Here is a 26,922-nt window from a genome sequence, read left to right as displayed (position 1 = left end):
CGCGCCGCTCCAGCCAATCAGAGCCGAGCCTGAAGCAGTGCCCCCTGACCCCGGGGCCGGGCATGGAGCGGGCGCCCCCCTTCCACCTCCTCCGCCCCCCGGGACCTCCTCGGGGACCCCCGGGAGCCGCCCCGGGCTCAGGCGGGTCCTGCGGGAGGCGCTGGAGAGAGCAGGGGAGGCGCTGGGAGAGGACGGGGGGCTCCGGGAGCTGCTGAGGAGGCGCAGGAACAGGTGAGGGGTCCTGGAGGGGTCGTGAGGGGAATTTGGGGTGGGGTCTTGAGGACGTTTGGGGGGATTTGGGGAGGGTCTGGGGGGAACTTGAGGGGGTTTTAGCGGGGTCTGGGGGTGCTGGGGGGGCTTTGGGGGGGAATTTGGGGAGGGTTCTTCGGGGGGTGTCACGATCCGTCCTAAGAGACGGGTTTCGTGATGGTTCGTGGATTTGATCTCAGGGTGCAAAAAGAACCAACACGGTACAAGGGGGTTTGCAATGATAATCGAAACAAATGAACCTTTATTGAATGACCACTGCAAAATGTGAGAGAGGGATTAAGGGAGAGAAAAAGATAGAGGAAGAGAGAGACAAAAGAGAGAGAGAGAGAAAGAGAGGGATAGAGCTACCAAACATAGAGACGAAGTCCTTTGGTCCAGTCCAGTAGAGGATCTGCCTGTTATGTCGGGGAGATCTTGAAATCTCTGGCTAAGTCAGAGGTTTTTATTAGGATAACTATTGGAAATTGTGAGGGAGGGGGGGAAACAGATACAATAAGGAATAGATGTAACAGGTAGTCCATGTTCTCAGCAGTAAACGAGAGCCATTGTCTTCTTGGTCCAGCGGTCACAACCTGCAGGCAAACATCTCGCTTTGGTCAGCTTGCCTCCCCCACACACCTGCCCCGGGCTGGGGGTTTCAGTGCCAGTCCTTGGAAGGAGCAGAGGGGCCTTTTCACATGGGGGTTTCATGTCTCACTCCTTGATGGAGAGGCTCCTTACATCTCAGTCTGTCTCTCACGGTGGTTGTAAAACAGGTGAGGGTCTTCTGTGGGGGGACCACCCAGAACTCAGGAGAAGTCCAGCCAGGCCGAGAGGTGGGACAGCTCCCAAGGCTGTTGTTGCAAAAAGGGCACGGTGCTTCCTTCTTCTTCTCATTGGGCTCAGTGTAGCATACAGCAAACAACACCTGTGAAAACAATAACCTAACATTGTGCTCTCAGGTCTCGAAGCCTTTGGCTTGTGTAACTTTCTCCTACAAAGCCTGAGATTTTCAGTGGTCCCCAGTGACGATCGTGAGGCAGATGAGGGATATTTCAGACAGACTCTCACACGACCCCGTGACTCACAATTGTCTTGAAGGGATTGTCATCAGCAGGGCTCTGGAGTGTCGCTGATAGGTCTTCATGACTCGCTGTATGTTGGTAGTAGAACCCGGAAAAATAGGGACAGCATGACAGAGAGAGAGAGAGAGAAAGGAGGAAAAGAAAGGATAGGAAGAAGAGGGGAAAAAAAAGACAATAAACAAACATAATTAATATTGATCACAACAGTATCAATTTTATAACTATTTTCAAATGGTTAATTAATTAAAATAGTATTATTTTTATAACCATTCTCAAATGGTCAAAACAAATCACAAATATCAAAAGCAAAAGCAATAAACAAATCATAATATAAGCACTAACTTTAAAATGATTTTCTAAACCAATTCACTAAAAATCAAAAGTAATTCCCACAAAATCATAAATGGAAATTAGGATTATTCCAAAACACATATGCTTCATTCATAATTGCCTTGTGTCAAAGTCTTGGGGATGTTCACAGTGCACAGGACATCAGCCAAGTTGTTTGCATTAACTATAGACGTCAATCTTGTCAGCTGTTTCATGCTCCAATTCATAACGAATGGGGCTGCTGATAAAATAAAACCAAGCAGAATTGGTATCAAAAGGATAACAATGGGATGACACAGACTGCTCAGGACACCCGTGGCAGTAGGAGACCACCTAAAAGAGTATCCCACCCCCTGTGCTGGGCATCTTTCTCCACCCTTTCCATGACACGGGGTATCTGTCTCACATTGTGATGAACAGTCACCAGGGCTTTCTGTGCGTTTTTCTCAATCTTCTCAAGAATTTCAACTAAGTCTCGATGGAGCAGCAGTTGTCTTACCAAAGTGAGATCCATCCCAATAGGAGTAGGCATCAGTTTGTGAATCAGTGTGTAGTTGGATTGCAATGGGTAGTGAGAGGTAACTGGAGCTTCATAAAAGAAATCACATCCTGTAATCTTGGTAAAGTTACAAGCACAAAAATTTGAATAATTTTTAGTATCTACTACAACATTCTCTACAAATACAAAATCACAAGCAGGTCTGAAGCATGCACATCTATTGCCTATATATATAAGGACTGTTTCAGAAGTCTCATTAGGATGAATTTCAAAATGACAGATATTTTGCTCTGTGTCTGAAAAAATGTCTTGAGCTATTGTATTGATTGCATTGCTTTCACAGATGAACCCTTGTTGTTCTCGGACAAGACAAGATTCTAAATGAACATTTTGCCATTTCTCACCAATTTGACGGGCCCATTCCCAATGCTCATAAGGATAGAGAACAGCTCCATCATCATTCAGCCCTAATGCAATCATAGGAAATATCAAATGCACTGAGGCATTACGTATGGTTAACACAAAAGCCATGGCTATGTTTGTAATGGGATTGTAAGTAAAATTCACCAGGTTCCACCAGGATTGGAATTCTCTTTCAAAATCAGTGGCACTGTCCCTAATTATTTTCCCAATTTCAGTAGGAAAAGTGCCTTCTTCACCTTCTCTTATCATTGAGGCAGCAACTGACTGCATCCACAATTGTGCCTGGATACAGCTGAGAGCCAAAGAAATGTTGTTTTGTGTAGCACCGAGTGCATCATTTACCAATTTGTGGTCATTTACATTTACCTTTTCCCAATTTGGCAAAATGTTTGATAGCAGCCACTGGTGTGTTCCTAAAGCCAATGACTGTAGTGGTTGTTGTAACTTGGTCAAATCTCTAGTTGTAGCAGCCAATTCTATTCATTAATACTTCTGATTCAATACTCTTTAGAATTCCCAATCCTGTTCCCACAACACCGGTTATGTCTCTTAGCGTCCGTCTTTTAAAAGAGTTCCGCTTTTGCAACCAGGTCATCCAACCCTCAAAGGAAGTTTGCAAAAAAGGCGAACAGGCCGGCTGAATTTCTGAGACATTACTTTGCATCAGCAATTTGACTTGTTTAAGAGAACCATGCTGGATTGAACAGTATTTGTTGTTGTCCTGTTTTCCTAATTATATCTGGTCCATTTTCAAAAATTCTTGGGCTAAGCATAAGCGGTAGTTGGGCTGGAGTGGTGGTGGTGTAAATTGTAACCAGTTGGGCTATAGCATTTACTATAAACTTAAAATGTAGGCCCTACAGGCCTACATTTTTTGGACCAAAGACAAACCACTTCTATGGTTTGTGCTAATGTAAAATTGTGCCAACAATCCTGTAAGCTTGGGTGCGTACAAACCTTTTCATGCTTATTTGTTTGATCTGTCAAAACACCGATTGAGGTTGCGTTACTATGGGTAGTTCCGTTAATCATTTGGATCCCATACTAATTTTTTTCCCCACTATCCCTTGAAGCTGCCAGGTTTTTTGGTTTTCCCATTCCTGCCTAGTGTATATCTGATTTTCATGCATAATGACAGTTGATAGGTTTAAATCCCTCACGTTTCCCATGGATCTGGAAAAATGAACAAAAGCCTGGGACCAAGGCCATTCAGTATCAAGCTGACTAAGGGTGCTCTCAGTCCTTTCTACCCACTGGGGTGTGACTACTGTACTCAGTGTGGACTTTGTTATAGCATTTATCTTAAGTTTGTAAACTAGGCCTTTTAAAATTAATGGATTTGTCAAGTTATTTTGCCAACAGCGTGTCACATAAGTTGGTTTGGCTAAAGTAAAATTATGCCAGCAGTCAGTTGAATAATTTCTACAATCCTTTGTAATTGCATTGTTGGTTCTGGGGCCTAAAGTGTAGTTACCAACGTACTCCTGCCAGCAGCACAGAGTGAGGGGAATTTGTTTGGTACACTCCCACTTTGTCGTAGGACACAGTTCTGTTGTAGGGATGTGCAAATAGTTTTTTCCATCTGGTGCTAAAAAATTTCCAGCACCTGCAATGGAGGTGGCTTTCTCATAGAGAGATCCTTCCACTTTTCTGCACGCTACCACAATCGACTCACCAATTGTTCCAGTTAGGGCTCTGGTCCAGTCCTTCTGATCCCATCCCCACTCACTTGGGTGATATATCTCAGAGTCATGCAGCACTATAGGCTCTAGGTTCAGGTGGTGACCCTTGGGATATGATCCTAGAACATTAGTGTGATGGATGGTAGCTTCAGACCACGACCACTCAGCAGGATTCTGTCCACGGAATTGTGGTAGGATGCAGAAAAGTATCACCAGTGTTATCATGGTTCAGATGATCCTCATGTCCCTCAGGGTTCTTCTGTAAAAGTAAACACAACAGAATCCTGCCACTAAGGGACAGAAAAAGTTAGAAGGATGGAATTATCCAGTGTGTATTTATCCGATGCTCTCTCCCTAGAGCATCAGAGGCTACCCATGCATGTTTATTCAGAGGGGTTTTTAGCACTAGTGGTAGTTCCCCTACAGTAGGGAGGTCCACCAGAACAGGTTGTCCAGGGTAATATGCTGGAATCTTGAAATCATCTGGTCTCCCTAGAGAGGCAATTATGCTTGGAGCTATGGGGCAAAAGGCAGTGATTTTGGGACACCCATTTACCCCCCCATCTGTCATTCACACTTTTCACAGCTTCCCATAACCGAACATCCCAATTTCCCTCCTCTGGTTTCAAAAGTCATTCCAAAAGACCATTGGTCCTTTCCACGATCCCGTTAGCCTGAGGGTAGTAAGGGGTATGAAAAGTCCATTTAATTCCTTCATTTTTTGCCAAATCCTGTACAATTCTAGCAGTGAAGTGGGACCCATTATCAGATTGAATTTCCTGTGGTTTTGGGAAAATTCCAAACCATCCCTGCAATGCTTTAACAGTATTATCACCTGTAGGTCTTTTAAAAGCATTGGCCTGGACCATCCCAGATACAATTTCTACTCCTACTAGCACAAAGTGTTTAACTCCTGACTTCTTAAAGGGTCCAATATAGTCTACCTGCCACGCGTCCCATAAGCCTTTACCCTTTCTGAAATGCAGAGGGTCATCTTCCAAAGGATGTCTCTCCAGTCTCCAGTCTGCGATTGCTCACAGGTTGATACGCATGTTTTACACCTTTCCTTTGTAACAGGCCAATGCTGGGCAAGAGCTTCCTTGTACAAATCTTTCACACCTGTGTGCTGTCTTTTTACATGTGGCCATTCTAATAGTTGATCCCAGTCCTCTGTAATTTGTTCTTTTTCAGGGGACTTAGTCTTGCTAAACCAACAGCTTTATTGTTCCACTCTCCTGCTGGATTTCCATCTGTCTGATGAAAGGCTGCCCACCCCAACAAAGTTCCCTTGGCTTGTGATGTTGAAAATTTCTTGCCACTTTTCCTTTTGCCATACTGGAATTCTGTTAACTTCCCAATCATTTTGCTGCCAAAAAGGAAGCCACTCAGTACATCCTTTATACACAGCATAGGAGTCCGTGTAGATGCAGACAGGAGAGGTATTCTGTACCTCATGTTGGAAAGCACTCCAAACAGCTCTCAGCTCCCCAGCCTGAGCACTGCCTTCTCCCTCGGTAATGATTCGTTCACCAGAGGAAATGTGGAGGGCTGCTGCCCTGTATCTCCACACCTTCCCCTCCTGTTTAGCAGAGGCATCAGGGAACCAAGAATTTGCTGATCGTTTGGTGGAGAAAGGAGGGGCTACTTTAATTACAGAGGCAGGTTTGTCATGGCTGCTGCCCAAATTCTCAGTTTCTTGTAGCGCTAAATTTTTTACAGCTCCTTCTGTTATTGAGAAAATGTTACAGTAATGTTCAATCTGAGCATACCAGTTTGCAACTGAGGCCCTTTGGGCCACCCTGTCGGCGGGGGTGGGGTGGGGGGATCCCAGTAGTGACTGTCTTAATAACTTTGAAAGGGCCTCTCAAGACAACTGGTTATTGTTGTGCAATTTTTCCCACTTCTATGAGAGCTAAGCTAACCACAAACAATCCTTTTTCCCAGGTAGTGTATCTTTTCTCAGCATCTTTGAAACCACAGGAATAGAAACCAATAGGCCTTCTTGGACCCTCAGGACCCTGCTGCCAAATGTGTACTGACAGCCCTGAGGAGCCAAATCCCCATTCCAGCTGAAAGGGATCTGTGGGATGGACAGGGTCCAGTGCTTGGTGAGCTGTTGTTTCAAAAATCATTAATTGCAATGCTTCCTCCTGAGAAGGAGTCCAATCCCATTTCACCCCATTTGCTCAGCAAGTCATGAAGGGGCCTAGCAATTATTGAAAGATCTGGAATGTGTTTTCTCCAGAGCACTAATAATCCTAGAGCTTGCTGGAGATCTTTCCTGGATTCAGGCATTTTGATCTGATCTAAAGAGGTTAGGATATCAGGTGGAATACATGTCATACCTCCTTTCCAGCAAATTCCCAAAAACTTCTCTTCCTGAGAAGGCTTTTGATTTTTCTCTGGGGGAATTTGCAAAGCAAGACTTTCTAAATGGGAGATTATTTTTTGTTGGGTATCTCCCACTGCTTCTATTTAACCTCCTCCCACAAGGATATCATCATGTATTGATAAACAGCTACGTTGTCAGGTTTGGGTGTTTTTTCTAATTCCTGGGCAAAAGTAGGGTGGGCCAAAGTGGGGGAGTGTTTGTAGCCTTGGGGAAGCCTAGTGAAAGTGTATTGCTGTCCTTTCCATGTGAAGGAAAAACAGTCCATATCTTCTGGCTGTATGGGTATCATAAAAAACATGTCTTTGACATCTATAGGTCCCATGACTGAGTGAACTTTTTCTTGAATTGATGTCATTAATTCAGCCAAATTTGGAACCGCTGCTGTAAGAGGGTCTGTGTTGGCATTAAGCCTGCAGAAGTCTACTGTCAGCCTCCACTTCTCATTGGGTTTCCAAACTGGCCACACTGGCAAGTTGAAAAGAGAATGGGTATTGACTATTACTCCTTGGTCTCACAAGTCCTGTATAACCAGTTGATGCCCTCTTTGGCACCAGAAGGTAGAGGGTATTGTTTTACATGAATAATTTTGCTAGACAGTGAGGAGGATGCAGCTTGGAGCAGTCTAATGTTAAGACGTGGCACGCCAAATGACCACAGGAATCCCTCAGAATCTTCCCACTGCCTCCCAGCAAAAATATCCATCCCTAATTGTTTGGAATATCCCCAATTACCATTTTGAGAACTAATTCATTCTCCTCTGTCGTTATAGGGTATGACACAGTACAATAATACACGACTCCATCAAAAGGGTGCAAGAGAGAAATTTATTAAACCAATGTAGCTTTTATAGTTCTTCCAGATATTTACACCCATCTAACACATATACAATGCCCATTGGCCATAAAAGAGAAACAAAGTTCCCAGCAGGCGACCAGGGAGCCACGACACTCTGGGAGCCAGCCAGAGTCCATATCTCCCAACTTTCTCTCCTTCCTCTGGTCTCCATGGTAACGACCTTGGTGTTCCTTCAGGAGAGATATGGGGCTTCTCCTTATCTTCAGAAGGCCCTGACAGCTCACAAGGACAGCACAGAATGTCTTTCCCACACCCCTCTCCATGGAGCGTGAGTTTTATTAATGCCACATTCATAGATTCTGTAGTTCCTAGGGCATTTAAAGCACAACATTGTTTCTTTGTTGGAACAATTCTACACTTCTGGGCATCCTTTTTGTTAGTGCAGAGATTTGTGCCCCAGTGGCAATCAGAAAGGTTACAAGTGCCTGTTTGAGGCCTGTGATAGCTGTGATCAATATATCTCCTGATTTATGTTTAGTGAGCATTCTCAGATACATCCATGCTCCAGCCCTTTGCTCACCTATAAGGGATGGAGAGCCTAGTTTCTCTGGTTCTGTGTTTGCTTTGGCTCACATCCTAAATTCTGAGGGAGAGGCTGGGAGAGGGTTTCTTTTGGCTCACTGGCTGGATTCTGAGAAGGGAGGGGTGCACTGGGTTGAACCGATAAATTCGGTTTTCAATAGTGCCAATTAGTTATTATTTTCTGTAATTTATCAAGGGGCAAACCATCCATCACCTCTCTGGGGACCCCCCTTTTAACTTCCAACAACCACCAATGGTGGTGGTTAGAGATCTGTTTTCCCTTCCCTAAATTTTCACCGTGAGGAGCCGTGATAAACCAAACACCATTTGTTTTTTCTGATTTCTCCTCCAGGGTTTTTACAGGTCCATATCATCTACTGTAATTAATCAAATCTACTGCAACCTCGCTCCATGCCCAAACTTTACGGCTACTGGCAGGTGAATCAGATTGAGAAGCTGGGGGCTGTGAGGGGATGGAGTATGGAGTGAAACCAGGATCAGTAGATCCAGTTTGGTCAGTGGGGTTACCAAGGAATCTATCTAGTCTCTCTATGGGACCCAAGGCCATTATGGTTTTCTGTAAAGTAATTGCTGTAGGTTTAGGAAGCCCTCAAATTAAAGGAGTCATAATTTCAGGCTTTACAGGTAATTGCACTGGTGACTGAAAACCAGGAATCAACCTTTTTCATGAATCATTTGCAGGCAGGTGGCTTTGTGGGCGCCTTCCAAAAGCTGGTCGGGGGCACTGACTATAGCTAAAGGGTCTCCCCTTTCCAAAGGATTAATTCCCCCGGCCCAGAAAGGCACACATTGTGTCAGGGACCACGTGTCACGCTTATCTCCTGTTGTTAGGAAAACTCCATGTCCCCAGTACCCACTGGCCTCCTGTTCAGTTAATTTAATTTGATCTCCACCAGTGAGGGACACTTGGAAGACATATTCTATCTCCGATTCTTGTGGGAGGCACCCAAATTCTTTCTTCAGCTCAGCCAATTTGGTAGTGCTGAATGGTATTTGTTTAGTTGTGATATGTGGTTCAAAATCTTCATCATTAATATAATTATATTCTGTTTTAACCAAGGGTCTCAAATGAGGGCAGCAGTTTTCTCCACAGTTTTTTTGCTGCCTCTAGTTCCTTATGGGGATAAATCTGTTTAATGTGAGGAGTTTCTTTTCCTCTGCCTGTGTTGAGGAATCAGCATTCAGTGAATTCTTAACATGTTCCTCTCTAAGGGCAGCTTGTAACAGATGGATCTCATTCTTTTCTTCATTTAATTTTTTTTCCAAATTTCAACTAGGCTTTGAAGGGAGTCCATTATAGCTTTTTCCTCACTTCTTCACTTTAAGAGAGTTTTTATAGCTGCTGTGAGACAAGCTCCCAAAACTGAGCAGAGAACAGTTTTATTTTTGCCCAGTTTAAATTTTGTTTCATGTTGTAAAGAACATACTCCATCAATAACATTTTCCAAATTAAATCAGTTACTTTGTGCCCGTTCTTCTCCTCCGGGAGAAGGTTTGGCATTGTGTTTGGCTCGTAGAGCATAAAATTCAGCTTTAACTTTTGCGCTGAGGTTTTCCGTCATTTTGTGAAGGGACCAAAACCATGACAGGGAGGTGTAGACTTAAGGCACACAACCACACAGCCTCTGCTGTGTTTCCCTTGCTTCCCTGGGTGGGTGAAGAGACTAAGTGTGCCTGGGAGGTTCTACTCAGTTACTTCAAGTAGTCCCTTCACTTCCCAGACAGTCCAGATTCACACATACACAAAAACAGTTTCCCTTTTTGCACTAAGAGATCTTTTGTGAAATTCTGAAGGCAGAGCCCTCAATTGAGTATGGGGGTGCTTTTCACCTAGGCATGTGCAGTTTGTGGGAAATTTGAGTCACTCCCTTTCCTTTTTAGACAACCGCTCACCCCTTTCAGGGTATCGGGCTCGGTGCGGCTGGAGTGAAACATCCTTCCCCTGTTACAGACTACACACAACCCTGCAAACCCCTCTGTCTGTCAGAATCCTGTCCATGATGGCAATTTAATGTCACGATCCGCTCGTACAAGTGGGGTTGTGATGGTTCATTAACTGATCTCAGAGTGCAAAAACAACAGAGAGGGGATTTCAGTCTTGATCAAAACAAATGCACCTTTTATTGAGTGCCCACAGCAGAAGCAATAGAAGGATTAGAAAGGAGATAAAGGATAGAGGGAGAGAGAAGAAGACAGGGGTGGGAATAGCTACCAACGGAGAGACAAAATCCTCATGGTCCAGCCAATAGATCCATCTTGTCACGTTGGGGCGAATCTCAAATTCTTTGGTTAACTCAGGGGTCTTTTATAGTCATCCACCAAGGGGAGAACAGATAAAAGACAATGGAGAATAAGTCTATTGAAAATGAGTACAGAAAGTCCATGATCCAAAACAGGACAAATCAATCTCAGCGGTGAGCAAGACCCATTGTTTTCAGGATTGGTGTCTATGAGAAACCAGTCTTGGTGCAGCAAACACACCTGCAGGCAACACTTGGCAAACATCCCACTTCAGTCAGGCCCGCGCCCCTGTGTTAGAATTTTAAGGGACTCAGTCTCAGTCCTTGGGAGGAGGCTTCTCTTACAGTGCTTGTGAGGCATATGAGGGATCTTCTATGGGGGGATCACCAGAGTTACCCCAGAAAGTTCATCTGGCCAAGAGGTGGGGAAATTCATGGGCCATTGTGATGAGCAGGGATGGTGAAGCAGGTGTAAGTGTACAGAGCAAGCCGCTCCCTGTCAGCCCCTGCTCGAAGCAGTTGTAACGTGGGGGCACAGCAAGCACAGCTGCAAACAATCACTTGGCGAGCATCCACCCCAACCAGGCCAGAACTCCAGCCAGGGTCCTCAGGGTCTTCCTCTCTGTCCTTGTGATGGTCGTGAGGCAAATGAGGGAAACTTCAGACCGTCTCTTACAACAGTTTACTTTATCTCTTCCTCAACAATCCCCCCTCTGGGAGATATCTTCTGTTATTGGGCCCTTGAGTGTCACTGCATGACTGATGAAAAATTCATCATCCCATTGTGAGATGCTCCGGCCAGAGGGAGGAGCCAAGCATTCCTACCTGGATATAATTTGACATTTGGAAGAAGAGAGACAGCCTTTTCCCACTGGATTCCCAGAGGAGCAGCTTTCTTTTCCACTGCATTCCCAGAGGAAGTCCAGGCCCATCTATGCCACCACTGGAGCTTCAGAGGAAAACTCCACCCTTCTACAGGATCACTGCTTCAACAAAACCCCACCTGTCACTCCAGGAGCACTGCAGCCTCCATTTAATAGGACTGCTACCACCATCCTGACCTTTGGGAAAGACATTCTGTGCTGTCCTTGTGAGCTAGCAAGGCCTCCTGAAGATAAGGAGAAGCCCTATATCTCTCCTGAAGGAACACCAAGGTCATTACCATGGAGACCAGAGGAAGGAGAGAAAGTTGGGAGATATGGACTCTGGCTGGCTCCCAGAGTGATGTGGCTCCCTGGTCGCCTACGAGGCACTTTGTTTCTCTTTTATGGCCAATGGGCATTGTATATGTGTTAGATGGGTGTAAATATCTGGAAGAACTATAAAAGCTACGTTGGTTTAATAAATTTCTCTCTTGCACCCATTTGATGGAGTCGTGTACTTTTATACTGTGTCATACCCTATAACGACACTGACCCACAGGGTGTCAGGTCATATTCTGACTCTGCCAGTGGGGTTTTTTGTTTGTACTATTGCATTTGTATTTTTAGTTTTCCTAGCAAAGAACTGTTATTCTTATTCCCATATCTTTGCTTGAGAGCTTTTTAATTTCAAAATTATAATAATTCAGAGGGAGGGAGATTACATTTTCCATTTCACAGGAAGCTCCTGCCTTCCTTAGCAGACATCTGTCTTTTCAAACCACGATGGAATGTCATCCATCTAATGTAGTATGATGGCATCTGGGAAGGTCCTTTGGGTGGGAGATAGGACATTGGCCATGTACCACTGGCACAGAGGGTGAGTTTTTCTCACTTTGTGGGGGGACTTGCCAGTGGTACCGCTTCAGATGTGCCTGTTCAGGGAGGGGATGGAAAAAGCGAGTCTGGGAGCATCTCGAGGATAGAGAGGGATGTTTAAAAAGTGGCCTTTGATATCTATGACCACCAGTCTCCAATCATGGGGAAGCATGAAGGGAGAGAGAAGGCCAGACTGCAATGACTTCGTTAATTTTACAAAGATCATGGAGGAGCGTCCACCTGTCCTTGCCAGGTGTTTTGAGAACAAAGACAGGGGAGTTCCAAGGGCTGTTGGTAGGTACAATGTGGCCCTTGGAGAACTGCTCCTCCACTAGAAGCTCGAGGGTATGTAATTTCTCTGTTGAGAGTGGCCACTGATGCACCCACGGTGGGGTGTCAGTCTTCCAGGTGATTGTGGGGTGGTGCACTCTGCAGTGGCCCCAAATAGAAATCCCGGGACAGAGGTGGAATATCAAATCAAGCTCCCCACTGGGACAACAGGTCCCTGGCCCACAGGGTGGTGGGTGCCCTGACTACAAATGGCCTGATGGTGGCAGTTTGGCCCTCCAGTCCCTCTGTTGTGATAATACGCTCTCTCCTCATGGAGATGGCGGCTCCTCCAATCACTGAGGTGACTCCAATAACAGGAGTCAGCTCCTGGTTCAGGGGCCATTGAGGTTGTGTAATGATAGTAACGTTGGCCCCTGTGTCCACCATCCCTTGTAGGTGGATGTCATTACCTTTATTCAACTGACTGCACTTTATAAGGGGCTTGTCTTGGCCCATGATTTCAACCCAGAATGCCATTGGGTGCTCTGGGATATTGTCTATGCTTAATGGCAATAAAAAGGCTTGGGTGATCACAGTCTCTCTGTGCAGGAAGTGTGGTGGTTTTGTGCAGCAGAAAGTGACTGTGATTTCGTCAGTTGGCCCAACAGTTTGTACTTCCACTATAATATGTATTTCATTTGGTCCATGAATACAATTACCTATTACCAGCACATCCCTCAGGCCCTCTAGGGGTCCATATTTTCTGGTGGGAATACGATAGAAAGCAGAGTCATCAAATTGTATAGACAAAGCACTCACCAGTTGGTGTCACGTCCTGACCTGAACTTGCTGGAAAGCCTTGGTCACTCTGGTCTGTTGTTCGGAGTATGAAGAGCTCTGCGGGAATTTCCCACGTATTGGACCTCCAGAATAGTGGGGAGGGTACAGTGAAACAGCTTTCCATTTGCTGTCTTCACACGGGGCCACCCTGCAGTCTGTTGGAAGTTTTTTGGCTGATAATGCTGCTGGTGGTGGTGAGGTTACTGGTGATAACAAAACTGAGAACAGTTGTTAGAATGTCTGTTGCAATCCATACAGTGTGATGAATGGCACCTCTTTGGTGGCTGCTGGTCTTTAGGCATTTTGTATTCTGGACAGTCCTTCAAAAAAAGGCCCAGTTCCCCACAATTAAAACATTTTGAAGCATCTTGGGATGTTAAAAAGGCCCTCTCCCTTAGAGATTGCCCTTGCCACGGTGTGTTCAGTGGAAGATAATTTGTTGCAGGCCTCGTCCATCTGGTTGATTGTAGGTTCTGGGTCAAAGGGGAGAGCTCTTAATATTGTTTTGCACTCATTGTTTGCCTTTGCCAAGGCCATTTTATTTAGCACTTCCTTCTTGGCCTCTGGGCCTTCTATTTGTCACTGAAGTGCAACTTTAAGTCTGTCTACAAATTTCATGAAAATTTCACTTGCCCTTGTTTAATGTTAGTGAAGCTCTGTGTATGTAGGGTGTCGTCGAGAGTGAGGAGCAGGGATGTCTTTGCAGCAGTGGTGATGCCACTGAGTGCAGCTTCTTGTAAGTCCTTTGCTTGGTCTTGTGGCTTCTGGAAGTCACCTTCTCTTGCCATTTGTTCAAGGGTTAAATTTGGTTTGTTGGCATCTTTTGAATATGTGTCCGCCAGTGATTTGAGATGCCTTTTTTACTGCCTCTCCCACAGCATGTACTGGACCGGGGTGTGAGACTCTGTCCAAAGTTTCTCTCATCTGCCTCACGATCGTCATTGGGGACCACTGAAGAAGAGACCCTTGTCTGAAGTTTCTGGCCCTGTTGGAGAAAGTTACATGCCAACGGCTCCAAGACCTGAGCACAGTGCTAAGCTATTGTTCACAGGTGTTGTTTGCTGTATGCTGCACTGAGCCCAATGAAAGAAGAAGGGGGCATCTTGCCTTTTTGCAGCAATAGCCTTGGAAGCTGTCCCACCTCTCGGCCTGGCTGGACTTCTCCTGAGTCTTGGGTGCTCCCCCCACAGAAGACCCTCACCTGTTTTACAACCACCGTGACAGACAGACTGAGATGTAAGGAGCCTCTCCATCAAGGAGTGAGACATGAAACCCCCATGTGAAAAGGCCCCTCTGCTCCTTCCAAGGACTGGCACTGAAACCCCCAGCCCGGGGCAGGTGTGTGGGGGAGGCAAGCTGACCAAAGCGAGATGTTTGCCTGCAGGTTGTGACCACTGGACCAAGAAGACAATGGCTCTCGTTTACTGCTGAGAACATGGACTACCTGTTACATCTATTCTTTATTGTATCTGTTTCCTCCCCTCCCTCACAATAAAAAAAACCTCTGAGTTAGTGAGAGATTTCAAGATCTCCCCAGACGTGACCTGGTGAACTCCATTGGCTGGACATCAAAGGACTTGGCTGTTCTATGTTTGGTAGCTATATACCTTCCTTTCTCTTCCTCCCTCTTTTCCTTATTTTTCCCTTTTTTCCCCAATTCCTCCCCAACGCATTTGGTTATTCAATAAAGGTGCATTTGTTTTGATTATCACTGCAAACCCCCCTGTGCCGTGTCGGTTTTTTGCACCCTGAGATCAAATCCACGAACAATCACGAAACCCGTTCGTAAGGATGGATTGTGACACAGGGAGAGTAGGCAATTCATGATATTTTTATTTTCATGCACGACCAAGACACGGGAAGAGAAGGTGGCTTCCAGAAATTTTTTTAAGAAATGCAACCCCCAACCATATTCCTTAGCCACTTTGCAGAGCTCCTTCAATTCCCCATAGGGGATCGGTTCCCAGGAATTGATTGCAGTCACTCTTCTGCTGTGTTTACATATAATTGGCAAGCCCACAATCTTTTTGGTGAGCTCTGAGCCCTCCCAGTGGCTTCCCTCTGCAGCTTGAGGCCCAGTGATCCTCAAACTCAGGACTGGAATCCGGGTCTGCAGAATCCCTACTCTCATCCTCCGAGGAGGATGGAGGGCACTTGATGACTGCATGGAGCCTCTTGGGGCAGCCAGAATCTGCCTGTTTGTGGGCAGCTGTGGAAGCCAATATGGGCTCCTTCTGGTCGCTGTCATCACCACTTCTGGCTCCAATGTTGTGGGAATGGGAATGGGAGGGACCATCAGGAGGAGTCAAGAGAGGAAGGGGTAGGGTTGGTGTGCACAATGGGGAGGGGATTCCCGATAGAGAGGGGAAGTCCCAACATGGACACACTTCCTGACACAGAAGGGAGGGGCAGGGCGCGATTACAGGAATAGAGAAAGTGGGAGGAGGGTCAGAGGTGTCATTTTTGGCAGAACAGGGAGGTGACAAAATGGCCATTGCCTTTGTGGGGTCAGCACCATTTTGTGGAGAAAGGGCAGAAAAACTTGGAGAGGGAAAAGACAAGATGGCGGGGCTGGCCACATTCCTGGCACCATCTGGGAGAACAACTGGGGGTGGTAGAACTGGGTACATGGGCATTGGTAAGAGGGTTAGGAGAGAGCCCAAGGCAGCATGGCCAGTGCTGCACTGGAGAGGGGACAGAGGACACTGGGAGATGTCAGGGTGATGGTAGCAACCCTTTGCCTGCTGGCAGGATCCATCTCCCGATCCTCCCTGAGGCAGGGAAGAGAGTTTAGGGATGTGAGGGGAGGAACGGGGAGAAGGGGTGTTAAACTGGGGTCCCGAATGTTTCCCAACATTTTCTACAGACTTAGCAATAAGGCCAAAGGATAAAATTTCCCCACTGAAAGATCCCCTTTAACTCAAAGAACATAGAATCTTTATCCTATATGGTCCCAGAACTCATTAGAATGAATTCTCTCATAACATCAGGAAAATACTTGAACAATCAATGAATAAAACATTTTAAATCTCCCTTTGAAAAATGAAAATTTTCTCCAACAAGGATTCCTTTAACTTGGGTATAAACTTCCCTGTGTGGGTGGATCAGTTTGGCTCCCATCCCCACACTTCCTCCCAACATCCAAGAGGAAAAGAAGGCAAAGGAAAGACAAAAAAGGGTGACCCCCAAATATAGTACTCACATGACAGTGGGTCAACAAAACCTCTCCAGGTTGTCTGTCAGCTTCAACCAATCTTCTCGCCTCAAGAACGTTGCCGGTCGCCTGTATGATTCCCCCAATAAAACTTAGGAGTCTCCTCTGGGAATTGGCTGCTCCGAACATGGCTTAACTTCAGTAGCCAAAAAGCTACTGAAGACACCTCCAGGAATGCTCCGGACAGGTCCCTGTTCAGGCTGCCAGCTGTCACAAGCCACAAGCCCGTTGGTGGTTGAGAGAGAGGCAGCGGAGCCGTGACCTTCCAGAAGTGTCTCCAGTAATGAAGCCGCTCGGTGGCACAGGCACTCACACACACACACACACACACACAATCACTGCAGCACACACTTCTCTTGTAGAATCAACAACGACAAAGAAACGGGAAGGGTCTTTGTACGGATGCCAGAGAAGGAGGTTTATTCCAGCCATGCACAAAGGGGTTCAGGGACAAAGACAAAAAGAACAGTGGAAGGTCTGGGTTTAAATACAGGGGAAAAGAGGGGGGCGGAGCAGAGCATCAGGGCCAATGGGCTGAGGGCTCAGGGCAGTAAAGAGGGGAGACAAGGGGTGGCAGCCAATAGGGTAAAGAGGGTGGGACACTGAGGCAATATGGGGCCAATGGATAAGCAGGGAAGGGAGAACATTCAAGGACATAAATATAAGGAAAAAGGGAGGGAGAGGCCAACAGTCCAACCAGGGAAGTAGAACTGGGTACATTTGCATATACAACAAAGCATCCTGGAAGAGGGTCTGCTCAATTGCCCTGAACAGGGGAGATTTCTCCAAGTTGGGGTCTGTCTGTCTGTCCAAAGGTCTATAATGGCCTTTGTTCTGTAGGCCCACCGGCCTCCACAGACGCTCAGTGGAAAAAGGGGTTCGAAGCTTTGCTTGTGAAATTTGTGGGACATGCAAACCAGAATATTGCAGCCCTCATGACTGACCACCTGGCCGGAGAAGGAAGCCACTCAGACCCTGTTGGGCAAACCCACATTCCTAGTGAGGCCCTTGAGGGTATTACTGAAGCTGCGCATAGCACATTTTTAAAGGTTCCTGATGCTGTGAGCCCCCCAAAAAGTATTTACTTATGTAAAGCAAGGACTGGCGGAGCCTTATATGCAATTCAATGGCTGCTTGAAACAAGCTCTTAAAAGACAAATTGAGAATGACATTGCCAGACAGGTGTTGCTTTCAAAATTAGCTGCTGAAAATGCTAATGAGAATTGTAAAAAACTTCTGAAGTCCTTGTCTAAGGAGGAGCCCATCCTGCTGTAAATGATAGAGGCATGTAACCACCTGTGTGCCTTCAGCATAGGGCAACCGTTACTAATGAACCTTACTGTGGGGGCTGGTATAGCAAATGCCTTTGTGTGGAAGGGGCCAACAGCGGGCCTGTTAGCTAAAGGAGTGAGAAGAAAGCAAACAAGCAAGAAGTTGATAAGGATTCTCTCCAAGGCTGTAACTAAGGAGACCAAGAGAAGTGAGGAATTGAAGAAAGATAAGAAGAGAACTTTGCAGCTGGATGAAGTATTTTTAGAAAGTCAGTTGAAGTCACTGTAACTTATTACCAATGATGTTATGTTGATTTATGGTGGCCAATAGTTAGGGTAGAAGAAGTATAAACAATTAGAAAGTGTATAAAAGGTCAGCCATGTTCGATAATAAAGAGTTGCCATCTGAGACTGCTTGTGGTCTCTGCCTTGTGTCATGACTGGCCTGACAGTGACATCTGGTGACCCTGATGTGATTCAACACCCTTAAGAACATACTTGATCTGGACCCATACGGGCTCCTAGAGACTGGCAGCCATGACTCACTGGGACGTAGTGGGGGAGGCGGCATTGGTGCAGCTGAGAATGGCGGGTGGAAGCCACAGGGAAGTCCAGACCTGATTTTCTCCTATCAAGACACCTGGAAGTAGGTGAGCCACCAACTAGTAATAATGGGAAATAATTTATCTAATGAAGAAGAGACTGTTTTGGCTACATGGAAAGTTTTGTTAAGAAATAAGGGAATTAATACTTCAGACTATGCCCTTCGTAGTATATTGCTGTGGGCTAAATCACAGGATTTTGGCACTGATCCCAACACAGCATTTAGTGTTAAAGCATGGGAAAAAGTCAGGGACAGACTGTAGGAAGTCATCTGAGTGGGAGATAAAACTGTTGTTGATCTAGCTGTTACCTGGGGATTGCTTTTTGAGGCATTAAAGGAATGGAAAACCGAGCGAGAACAAACAGAGCAGGATGTGGATGAAGAATCGGGGTTGATAACAGAAACTGATGAAGGGGATGAGGCAGAGGGGGCCTCTGATGGGGAACTTGGTGAATCTATCCTTGAAGAAGGTGCAGGTGCCATGCAAGTTACCAGGCAGGCTACCAAAGCTTCCAGGAAAGCTGCCAGAGCTTCTGGGCTGGATGCCAAAGCTTCTGGGACAGCTGCCAAAGCTTCTGGGAAAACTGCCATAGTATCTCCTTCTCAGACTCCTAAACCTCTTTATGTCACAGCTGCGCAGCAGCTCCTGATGGTGCCTGTATACACCACACCACTGCCCCAGGTAGCTGAAATGTCTTTAGCAGAGAGAGAAACCCAGTCTTCTGCCCCCCTGTTTCCCTCTGCTCTAGCCCAGCCATCTGCCCCCTCGCTCCCCTCTGAGCTGCATGAACAATCTCCAAGGTCGTGTCCTCCATTACCTGACAGTGACAGCGACAGCGAATCAAGTGATGAGTCTCCCGCAGTAACATCGGAGTTGGGGCAGGGAACTGTTGACAGTTCACCTTCTAATAGCTGTAGCCCTACTGCCCCATGGACTTTGCCCCCACGTCAAGTAACTGGGCTTCCTTGAGGGCCTCAGTGTCCTGGGTTGACTATATGATGCTTTTATCCCCAATTATGTTATGTTGAATAATAAGTTTTGCACCTTATATTATGTTGAATAATAAGTTTTGCACCTTTAAGAGTGTTCCAGAGAGTGAAGCAGCGGGAGAGAAGAAGCAGCAGTTTTTTTTCAGACACCGTACTCACTCCTCCACATTTCTGCCCCTGGACTGTTGTTGTCTGCGGATGGACTGACAGTGGGACAGAGCTCTCTTTTGCTTTTAGTTAGTTTTAGCTAGCTGAGGCAAAGAAGTTCCCTACTGTGGGGACTTTTGTTTTTTTCCCTTTTCCTTGGAGCTCTTGAAACCCGCTCTGGACTGAACACCCAGGGGAGCACGGGCAGCTGCATCTGTGGCCCACCAGGCCGGGCCTGGCCTGCAACATTTCCAGCACCGGAGGGACTGATCAGAGACAGAGTGAGCTGAGCCGCAACCCGGGGAGGGACTTTCTCAGTTTGTCATTTCTTTTGTAGTGGCAAGAGATTTTATTGTTTGATATTGTTAAGGTTTTGTTGTTTAATAGACAGGTTTTTTCCACCTTTCTCCAAGGAGGTATTTTCTCCCAGACCAGTTGTGGGGAGAAGAGCAGATTGGATCTGCTTTCCTACTGGAGCTCCTTTGGGGGATTCTCTCCCAAATTTGCTCTAAACCTGGACACTCAGGAGTTTTGGGAATTTGTTAGGAAGAAAGCAGCTGAAGAAAAGAATTGGGACATGATAGAAAGATTAGGTGCTCCAAGAGTACCTCAGGAGAACAGTGCTAATGCAAATGTTGCCTGTGATAACCCTATGGCTTTTCCAGGTTTTAAAGCAGCTCCTGGAAGAGGGCAGGATGACAGTCATCACGTCTTTGTCTGGAAGGTTGTGCAAGATCTCCAATCCAAAGTGGCTCAGTATGGCATTAATTCCTCAGAGGTAATGCAATTAATATGTGTAATTAATGCAGATATGCTTGCACCTTATGACATCATGCATATTGCTACTATTTCATTCCAGCCAGTACAATACAGTGTATTTCAAGAAACTTGGAGGCGAGTGGCTGAGCGCACAGCTGTAACAAATATGCAGTTGCCTCAACACGACCCTCATCATGCTGTGGGTGTTGATGCCCTACTGGGCACTGGGCCTTTTGCTAACCCAGATTCACAGGCAAGGTGGGATCCTTCAATTTTGGCACAAGCTCAGCAAATTGGCACGAGTGCTTTAATTAAATCAATGGAAATGGCAGCTCCAAAACAGAGATATGATACTATACAACAAGGGATGAGAAAACCATTTTTGCAATTTGTGGAAGAGCTTGCTGCAGCCATTGAAAAACAGGTAGATGATGAATCTTTGCGACACAAATTCTGTATACATTTGGCTAAAGAAAATGCAAACTCAGGCTGCAGAAAGATTATTGACACTTTACCTGGAGAACCCACATTGCCTCAAATGATTACTACTTGCTCAAAAGTTGGTTCAGTAGAGCATAAAATAGCAGCTCTTGCTGCAGTTCTAAGACCTTCATCAAAATGCTATAATTGTGGACAGCAAGGGCAAGTAATGGCACAGTGTAATACCCAGAAAATAACATCTAAATCAAATGCAAGCAGCAACGTTATGTGCAACCATTCTGCTTAATTTGGGCACTATGCTAAACAATGCAGGAGTAAATATCATGCAAATTGTCAGCTGTTGCAGGGAAACAGGAAGAAGAGCGCGAATGGGCATGTGGGAAAACAAACACCCCAAGAACCACAGCAGCAAATGCGGGCCTCCCCAGCACTGCAAAGCTAAACATTTGTGAACAATACTAAGGGGCAACAAGTGGGTCTGCAGGGATTGATATACCCACCGCTGACACAGTAACCATTCTGACAAAAGAAATGTGCAAAGTGCCCCTCGATGCCTATGGTTGAATAGGACGGGGATTGAGTGCGTTTTTGATGGGAAGATCAAGAACTACACTTAGAGGTATTCATGTGCATCTAGGACCTTTTGATGCTAATTATTTAGGACAGATTCATGCTATGGTATCCATTGATGACCCTCCTGTCACTATTCAGAAAGGAACTTGCATTGCTCAACTCGTACCTATTGTGAGTTCTGTTCTGAATACAGTGGACCGAAGTCGTGGCACAGGAAGTTGTGGATCAACAGGGATACCTCAAGTGTTCTGGGCTGAGAAAGTTACGGAGAACCATTCAGAAAAGACATGCATCCTCACTGCCAGTGGATGTCATCCAGGAACCATATCAGTAACAGCCTTGATTGACATTGGAGCAGATGTCACAATACTCTCGTGACTTTGCTGGCCTCAATCGTGGCCTCTCACTCATGCAAGTTTTGGACTTCTGGGGTTGGGTGGTGCTACAACAGGTGGCCTGTCAGCCATTGTAGTTAATGTGAAACATCCTGATGGCCAACAAGCTAACATCAGACCCTATGTTGCCGATGCTCCTCAAAGTTTGTGGGGACGACATTGTTTATCTCAATGGGGTGTCAAAATTACTACAGATTTTTAATGGGGGCCACTGTGATGCAGGGCAATGAACGTCCAGTCGTAGCCTTGATATGGTTGACAGATAAACCTGTCTGGGTTGACCAGTGGCCCCTTTCTAGAGAAAAACTTACTGCCCTGCAAGAATTAGTCACAGAACAATTTCAAGCAGGAAATATTGAAATATTCCTGGAATACCCCTGTTTTTGTAATAAAAAAGAAATCGGGAAAATGGAGACTTTTACATGATTTACGGCAGATAAATGCTGTAATGGCAACAATGGGAGCTTTACAACCAGGCCTTCCTACGCCTACAATGATTCCACAGGAATGGCAAATAGTTGTCATTGATCTGAAAGATTGTTTCTTCACTATTCCATTGGCTGAGCAAGACAAAGAAAAATGTGCTTTTACTGTGCCTTCCATAATCATGCTGAACCCTGAACCCAATAAAAGATATCAATGGAGGGTACTTCCCCAAGACATGAAAAATTCGCCAACTATTTGTTAATGGTTTGTGGCACAGGTCTTGTCAAAAGTGCAGGAGCAATTTAATAACTGCTACTGTTATCATTACATGGATGATATCTTGTTGGCATCTGATAACAAACAACAGTTATCAGCTCTTAAACAATGTGCTGTAACAAATTTGAAAGCTTTTGGTCTGATCATTGCCCCAGAGAAAGTGCAGGAACACATGCCTTGGAAATACTGGTATGTTAGTGACTAACACTCAAGTTATGCCTCAACCTGTGAAGTTAGACATTGATGTTAAAACTGCTACTGATGGACAGAAATTGGTTGGTTTAATAGGTTGGATTAGATCATATTTAGGCATAACTAATCATCAGATGCAACTATTGCATGATTTGCTGTCAGGCACCACCTCCTCTACTGATGAGAGGCAATTGACCCCAGCAGCAAAGACCCTAGAAGAAATTGAATTAGCCTTACCACACACATTTGTTAACAGATTAGATACCTATGTTGGTGTTCAAGTGTTTATTTTGAAGGACCATTAAATACCGTGTGGAATACCGTGTCAATGAAGTGATAACTGGGAAGATCAACTGCATATTCTGGAATGGATATTTTTATCTTTCAATAAAGATAACAAAACAGTAAAACCTCTTGCTGCTCTAAAAGAGAGACAAACTCACCAAGTCCCTCTGTGGGCTGTAGCTCAGCTCACTCAGTCCCTTATCAGTCCCTCTGGTGCTGGAAATGCCGCGGCCCAGGCCCGGCCCGGTGGGCCACAGGTGTGAGCTGCCCGTGCTCTTCTGGTGTTCAGGCCAGAGCAGGTTTAAACAGGTCCAAAGAAAAGGGAAAAAACCACCACAGTTCAGGAACTTGTTTGGTTCAGCTAGCTAAAACTAACTAAAAGCAAAGGAGAGCTCTGTCCCGCTGTCTGTCCATCTGCAGACAACACAGTCCCAGAGCAGGAATGTGGAGGAGCAAGTTCAGTTTCTGAAAACAAACTGCATGCTGCTTCTCTACCCCTTCACTCTCAGGACAGGTCTTGAAGGTGTAAAACTTATTATTCAGCATAAACAGAACAGACTGGGGATACAAGCACCAAATAGTCAACCCAGAATATACCTCAGGGACCATTCAGTACTCCTTGATGTCACCAGAAGATAGGATTGAATGCAAAAGATTTTATGGGGTTGAAATTCAACAAATCTGCTCTTCCCAAGGAATTCCCATTGTAGGCCTGCGTCCTGATGGAGGTTCCTGCCTCTGGGTTTATCTAGGTACCCTCAGAGAACCAGGAAGATGTGGAGCCCCCCAGCCAGATGCCTTCCAACTTGGATCACCAGGACCACGGATCATCAGGGCTCCACCCAATGGGGGTCACTGGGGATCATCCGATGCGGATCCTCTCATGGGGGATGGAGCTGGAGCAGCGCACAAAGCTCTTCCCACACTTGGGGCACTCACAGGGCTTCCCTTAGTGGTGCCTCCGTTGGTGTTGGGTGAAAGTTGAGCTCAATGAGAATCTCATCCCACACTCCCCACACTCGTAGGGCCTCTCCCCGGTGTGGATGCGCCGGTGCAGGGTGAGGGTGGAGTTTTGCTTGAAGCCCTTCCCACAGTCGGGGCAGCGGAAGGGCCTCTCCTCGGTGTGACTCCGCTGATGTTTGAGAAGATCGGAGCTCCTGTGAAACCTCTTCCCACATTGGGGACACTTGTAGGGCCTCTCCCCAGTGTGGGTGCCCTGGTGTTTTCTCAGGTCAAAGTGCCACCCATAGCTCTTCCCACATTCCAAGCAGGTGTAGGGCCGTTCCCCCGTGTGGATGACCTGGTGCCGAATCAATGCTGAGCTTCCTCTGAAGCTCCTCCCACATTCCCCACACTCGTAGGGTTTTTCCCAGTGTGGATCCTCTCATGTTTCCTCAGGCCAGAGCTGTATCTAAAGCTCTTCCCACATTCCACACACTCACAGGGCTTTCCCCCAGTGTGGATCCTGTGGTGTTGCATCAGGCTCCCCTTCTGGCAGAAGCTCATCCCACATTCCCCACACTCATAAGGCTGGTCTCCAGTGTGGATCATCTTGTGTTGCATCAGCTGGCCCCTCTGCCTGAAGCTCTTCCCACATTCCCCACACTCAAAGGGCTTTTCCCCAGTGTGGATCCTCTGGTGTTGGATCAGGACAGAGCTGTGGCTGAAGCTCTTCCCACACTCCTCACACTCATAGGGCTGCTCCCCAGTGTGGATCACCTGGTGCTGGATCAGATCTAAGCTCCGACTAAAACCCTTCCCACATTCCAAGCACTTGTGGGGCTTCTCCCTGCCATGAGGCTTCTCCACCAGCTCTGAGCTCTGGCTGGATCTCTGGCTGCCTTCCTGGCTCAGGGGGGCTCTTTCCTCCCTGCAGCTCCCTGGGCTGGGTTTGCAGCCCCTCCTCGTGCGGAATCTCCAGGGCTTTTCCTCCTCCTCCATCCAGACACGCCCTAGGAATGAAAAATCCTGGTTTGGAGAAAAAAACAAGATGAGAGTGCCTTGGACTGGGAGTTCCTCCTTGCCCAAGTTCATCTCATTAGGTCATTGGGCATCTTGTGTCTCTAAGAACCCCCAAAACACCACAATTCAGCACAAAAGTCCTCCAAACATCAAGACACAGATCAATAACTTCCAAAACATCAAGATTCAGCAAAAGCCCCCTCCAAATATAAAGATTCAGCCCCCACAAAAAAACAAAGCACCAATAATTAGCCCAAGAAAGCTCAGAAACACCAAGATTCACCCCCGGGAAAATTGTGGATCCCAATCCCCGGTCACCTGCTGCATGTGGGGGAGGCAACGCTCCTGGGGCTGGGGTCAGAGGCTGCAGATACAGGGAGAGGTGGAACCTTGTGCTGCTTCCTCTTCCTGTTCCTCCTCCTGTGTCCCCACTCTTCCTCACACTCCTCTTCCTCCTGCTATTCCTCCTTCTGCACAATCCCACCTTCTCCTCCCACGGGCATCGTTTGACCCTTTTGTTCCTCAACCCTGCTTCTCCTTCCCTTCTCCTCCTGCCCCAGGCCCAGCACCCGCTGCCGGCTCCCTCTTGCCCCCAGACCCACAGCATCCCACGGCAGGGGCAGGGATGGAGCTGGGGCAGGTCGGGCTGGGGCAGCGCTGGGCTCCCGGCCGCTCCCGCCCGCACTCGGTCCCCACTGCAGCCGCTCCCGCCAGGACAGCGCGGGGGGGCCCGGCCTTGGTGCTGCCCCACTCCCACCTCCCCAAATTCCCCTCGCATTTGGAGAACAGGGCATGGATGGTGTTGGTGTGCTGCAAAGGGACTGGGTGAGGGGGAGTGTGCAGCAATATGCTTAAGGCAAAAAGCCGCAGGAGGAATCTTTGTGGGAAGGAAAAGGATGATGGAAAAGAGAAGGAAGAGAAAAATACTGAGGACTGGGATGTTTTTCAGCAGGGTCTTATCCTCAACATTTGCCAGCTGATCATTTGCATCCCCGGTTTCCAGGAGAGGAAAACAAGGAGGTCAGGGTTTCAGGGGGTTTCTCTGTGGGGGGCAGCGGCAGCAGCGGGCGCAGAGGTGCGGGACCGGGAGCACGGGCTGGGGGCCTGGGGGGAGCTGCGGGGCCGGGCCGGGGCTGTGGGGCAGCCGGGGCTCAGCGCCGGGCGCTGCCTGACCCCACCAGCCCCGGGCAGGGCCGGCAGTGGCCCCCGGCCCCCAGGAGGCTGCGGGACGCCCCGGCCGCTGCCCGGCCCCGTGGAGCTGCCGGCCCTGCCCGCCGGGGGGCGCCTTTGGACACTGCGGCAGGACAGGGACCGGCTCTGGGATACGGGCTGGGGAGGGCACCCTGAGCACAGGGACGAGGAGCAAGGAACACCTGGGAAATACAGATTGTACCTGGAAGGATCCAGATTTTCTTCTAAGGATTGGGTTTGGGTCCTTGGAGAAATGAATGATTTTGCAGAAAACTTAGCAGCTGTCAGAAGGTTAGGGTTAGGGTTGAGTTGCTGATGAGAGCTGATTGCTGGGTGCTTGGGACCTCTGTTTTTTTGGGAGTTTTCCCAGGAGTGGGGGAGGGGGGGACGGGGGAAGGGTGCAGAGATGCCGGAGGATTCAGGCTGGGGGTAGGGGCTGGGCGCAGTTGCCGGCCCTCTCTCAGTTTTTTGTCCCTCTCTCAGGTTTTTGGAGGAAGGCAATTGGAGCTGCTGCTCTTAGGCTGCTCTTTCCACTGCTGCTGACAGAGCCCATGTGAAAAATGTCTATGATTGGCTTTTCACAAACATTAAAATGAGTATTATACATGTTATGTTAGGAATTGCTGTAACAATTTTTTTAAGTAGTGTGTTAAATGTAGTTTTAGGTTATAACATAATGTTAAAATAGAAACTATGTATGTGGGATAGTTTTTTAAAAAAGGAATGAGGACTCACACCAGATAGCAGCCACAGGACAATCATTCAGAGAAGAATATTTTATTGCTCAATTATCAGAAGAAATGAACTTGTTCCTGCCTTGCTCAGCCCTGAAGATGCCATCAGGATGAAGAGGAAGAAGGTGGCACTGACCAGACAGAATCCTTTGTTGGAATGGAATTTATGTATCACGTATGAGATGTACGAATATGCAATGGGCTATGGTTTTTCACAGTTAATCCTCTATTAACGTGTGTCCTTTTTTGGGCTTACTTTGCCCAGGAAAAGGTACCCGAGCCGTTTGTAACTCTTTGTTTCCATTATCTTGTATT

The 26,922-nt window shown here is 46.9% G+C and overlaps 3 pseudogenes; 1 reads left to right on the top strand and 2 right to left on the bottom strand.

Annotated features, from left to right (window-relative positions):
* Window positions 1-26,922, top strand: part of LOC139604941 (zinc finger protein 418-like) — a 284,346-nt pseudogene that overhangs the window by 31,099 nt on the left and 226,325 nt on the right.
* LOC139604888 (uncharacterized) lies at window positions 7,736-19,105 on the bottom strand (annotated as a pseudogene).
* LOC139604949 (zinc finger protein 79-like) overlaps window positions 22,706-26,922 on the bottom strand; it is an 86,844-nt pseudogene continuing 82,627 nt past the window's right edge.

Source organism: Agelaius tricolor, unplaced genomic scaffold (genome assembly GCF_023055355.1).
Source record: "Agelaius tricolor isolate 1412-34295 unplaced genomic scaffold, bAgeTri1.0.p SCAF_57, whole genome shotgun sequence".
Classification (NCBI taxonomy): Eukaryota; Metazoa; Chordata; class Aves; order Passeriformes; family Icteridae; genus Agelaius; species Agelaius tricolor.
This window is presented reverse-complemented; position numbering and strand designations above follow the sequence as displayed.